Below are 4,490 nucleotides of genomic sequence, written 5' to 3'. Positions count from 1 at the left end.
AGTGACTCTGTCTGTCAAAGAGGCGGACAGGACGAAGAGGAGGAGGAGGAGAAGGAGGAGGAGGGAACAATCCGAGGAAGGAGAATCCGTAGGAGAAAAGGAGGGCAAGAAGCTAAGTGAGGATGGCTGAAAAAGAAAATAAGTGGGCTCCAGTTTAGGGAAAAATGAGATTGTTTTATAGTTTCTGTCTGACTATCTTTACTTTTATCTTTTAACACACTTTTCCCTGATTGCCTAGCTTCTTTTGGCACCTTATTTTTTTTCTATCCTCCACCTGCTGGTGTCTCTACTCCGGCTTCACTCTCCTTCCTCTCAGTCTCTCCCGGCTCTCAGCACTGAGGCAAGGGCATTCTGGGCTGGGAACACCTCTCCTTCACTCTCATTCGCTCTGCCTGGCTCCCTTTCATGGAAGTCCCACCCTCTTGTCACATTTCCTCCCGTCTGCATTGGATGTGTGAGATCAGGGCTGTTTTGCAGCAGCCCCCTGCACAGATGGGAGAGAGAGGATGACAACAGCATACTCTTGCTCTCTCTCTCTCTGTCTCTCTATGTATTGGATGGGGAGAAATGATGCATGATCCAACCTCTGTTTTCAGAGAAAGTATTTTTAAAACCACCTTCCTACACATGCTTAAATACAACCCACATGGCATTTCAAATACAAAGTGTCACTCAGAATAAGTCATATACACACTGACACTATCTCTGTGTCTTAAGTTAAATGTATATCCACCTCTGACAATGTATAATAAAATGGCTCATGGTTATTTCACCTGAGAGTAACAGACAAGTGTGTTAGCACGTTTTTCTTTTAAGAATCACAGCTATTTTACCCACTTTATCACTACAGTACATTCTGCTAAATAAGAAGGCCACAAACAACCATTTTGAGCACAAGCTGTGAAATGATCATCTGGGCTTTGTTCATATCTGACCAAGCTTGTCCTCGCTACTGCCTGGCCAGCACAATCTTTATTGATTGACTCTTAGCCAGAGTGTCCCTACATCACACGTCTACTGGGTGCTGATACCTGACACCAGCCAAGAAGCATGTGACTGCTGTGTCGTCCCAGACTTGCAAGACATTTTTGCGGGGTAATAGCAATAAAGCAGGTAATTAGATCCCCTCCAATGTTATTAATTTGAAAGCAAACACGGCAGATAGGTATTGTATTTCAATTCAGTGCAATTTTATTCAAATGTATTACAATTCATCTCGGAAACTGATGAACAGATGTGTCCTCCAGACACTGACTGGCAGCTTTAAAGAGGATTTTTTTTTTAGGTTGGCAGTCACATTTACACCACTATACACTAGGACTGTATATTTTTAACCAATGTTCCTTTTATATTCTAGTTCACAGTTGTGATAGACAGAAAATATGAGGAAAGAGCAAGGGTGAATGGGTGGGGGTGGGTGTCCCCCAACAACAAAGGTCCCAAGCTGGAATCGAACCAGAGAAACTGTGACCATATGGCACGCTCCCCAGTCCACCAAACTGTAATTCGTTTTATTATAAGTGGATGGAACGGGAAAGGCTTACAGTAAGCAGGATGGAGATATTTTTATTCTTTCCACCAGGCAAATCATTTGACATGAAGAAGCCCCTCCATCTATATTCATGTATGAATAAATGAAAATAACATCAAAATCCTTTTTTCTCTTTTTAACTCAGCCATTATGTTGCTCTGCCACTACCGCATGCAACAGACACATTTTCTTTTTCTTGTAGCTGAGAGTGAAAGAGTGAGTGATAAAAAAAAAAAATGTTCACCTGAATTATGGCTTTATCATCAAAGCAGAGAAGTGTGTTAATAAGAGACCATGTGCCTGTGTGTGAGTGTGTGATAGAGAGAGCTGACATGAGTCGGCTGCATATTCTTCAATACAACCTCTGATGTTCTGCGTCTGAAGGTGAAACACTGGTAAAATAATGTGGTATTTATTCATTTAATATATTCTCTTACAGATTGGTAAAGGTCTTGTTTGCTACCAATAAAATACTTCATGTTCTTTTATTAAGGGTACTGAGGGTGTGCTATCACATGTTGAACCCCAGTCACAGTCATATATATTATTCTGTGTTATTCCCTGCTGTGTTATTAACTGTTGCAAGCCATAGAGAGGAAACAAAAAAAAGCCACAAACAGCTTTAAATGCTATTTGGAATCATCAAACCAAACCACCCACATAAATGCATCTTCAATACCAACTGCCTTAATTTATCCAGTCAAGTATCTCTTACAATAGATGACAGCGTGCAGCATAATATGCGGTTGTGGTCGGTTGTCAAACCTCTCCATTGCTCCCTAAAAGGACCATACCAGTGTTTTACGTGCTTAACTACAAGTTGTGTACACTCAAATTCATGCTGTACAGTTAAAAAATTTGTTAAAAAGATTGTGTGTTACCAGCTGTTCATTTATTTCAACATGGCAGGAAAATCTATTAGCAGAATATTATGTATCATATTGTGCATATCATAATTTCACAGAACTTGAACTTTTTTTAGTTACTCCATCAGCTCACAAAATATTTTACTTGAATAAATACAAACAATCTTCTTGGCAATTTATAAGATGACAATGTCAAAGAGTGCAAAGTCACAAAAATCAGGAAGAAACGTCTCTTCCTTCAACTTTACATCATTCTTTTTTATATAATCCATGTGAAAACAAAGGTGACACCAGGTGTAATTATTGCCTCCTGGCTGGAATCAGTTCTGCCTTTGTTTGATGACTGGAAGCTACAACACTGTATCTTGATTGATGAGCTTATAACTTACTATTGCTGCTACAGAGTCTGCTGGTAGACTATCATGGATATATGAATGGAAAACAAGAGCTGCCTAGTATGGTGAGAAAAACACATCTTCAAGTCTTCAACACAGCAGAATGGTTCACTGTAAAGTAAAAGGACTCTTTTTGCGCTTTTTAGTCATCATGCAGCAGCGCACATCCCTGCAACACTGACATTACTTTTTTTTAAAACAAGATCCTTCACTCACCCTGTAGCCATTAAAGCCTGTTGTGTGTGACAAATTGTTCTGTGTCATGGCCATGGCCAGTAATGACTGAGACCTCCCTCTTCGCTGTTCAAGGTGGCTGCCTTCCAAGATGATGACCATGAGGGAAAAGTGGGAGCAAGGGGCTAAAGGAAAGGTCATAAAGCCACAGAAAGACAAGGTATCTGAGAGGTAACATGTTTCATTGTTAAGTAGTCTGTCTGTCTGTCTGTCTGTCTGTTATAACTGCTGCATATACAGTCTTTTTGTCTGAGCCCCCCCAGCAGACTCATGAAATTCAGATGAGTCGAGTCTTCCTTCAGCTGTACAGATCAGTGGCGACCGCTGTGCATACAACAGCACCCACGCCCTGATCTGTCTGTCTTTGTCTTGTCTTTTTGTCTCAACATGTGCCAGTTACCTCTTACCTCTTTATTTCTTATATATCTCATTGTCGTTGCCCTTGTAGTGGCAGATTTTATTGCATTGTTTTAAGTACGCACCTAGAGCACACTCTGACATCCTGGTGGGGATCCCCCTTGATATTAATATTTAAGCTTTCTTCTCTCTCTCTCTCTCTCTCTCTCTGAAATGATTACTGAGAGTTTCCCTTGTCTTCACTGACACTGAGGTTTAGGTAGGCCTGTATGTTTGTGCTTGTGACATATTTTTATTTTCTGAATGATGCTAAGTAGTTATATCTAACAAAGGCTTATCTTTAAAGTTCCTTTAAATATTTTCTCTTGTAAAAATGAAAAATACTGTTTTAAATCACTAAAAGATACTGTACTGTTTTAAATCACTAGATAAATCATAAATCTGACCTTTGTGTCACTTGGTCAAGTAAGTTTTCAAGTGTGCCTTCTCCTTCACCTTGTGGTGGTGCACAAAGTCTAAAAGGCCTCGTTACTAACCTCTATAGGCTGGAGGGCGTTTTTTTTTTTTCCTGAGTACACTTCCATCCACTTCCATCCATCCATTTTCTATCCGTCAGGGTCACGGGGGGAGCTGGAGCCTATCCCAGCTGACTTCGGGCGAGGGGTACACCCTGGACTGGTCGCAGCCACATACAGAGACAGAGACAGACAGGCAACCTTTCACTCTCACACCTATGGGCAATTTAGAGTTACCAATTAATTAATGTGCATGTCTTTGGATTGTAGGAGGAAGCCGGAGAACATGGGGAGAACATGCAAACTCCACACAGAAACACCCCGGGTTCAAACTGGGATTCGAACTGGGACCCCGGACCTTCTTGTTGTGAGGCAACAGTGCTAACCACAGCGCCACCATGCTGACCTAAGCGCACTTGTCACTTGGAATAACTTTGACAAGTGAGTTAAAGGTGAGACTCTTTATCAGAAGTGCTTTCAGCTGAAATGAGCTGACCATCATCTATCTAGGCTATATGGTTAACAGTTTATACTTCCCCTGAGTTGAGTTTGGGACCTCACTTGGTAACAGTGTTACTATAGATACAGTCTA

Source organism: Pempheris klunzingeri, chromosome 2 (genome assembly GCF_042242105.1).
Source record: "Pempheris klunzingeri isolate RE-2024b chromosome 2, fPemKlu1.hap1, whole genome shotgun sequence".
NCBI lineage: Eukaryota > Metazoa > Chordata > Actinopteri > Acropomatiformes > Pempheridae > Pempheris > Pempheris klunzingeri.
Note: the sequence above shows the minus strand (reverse complement) of the source record.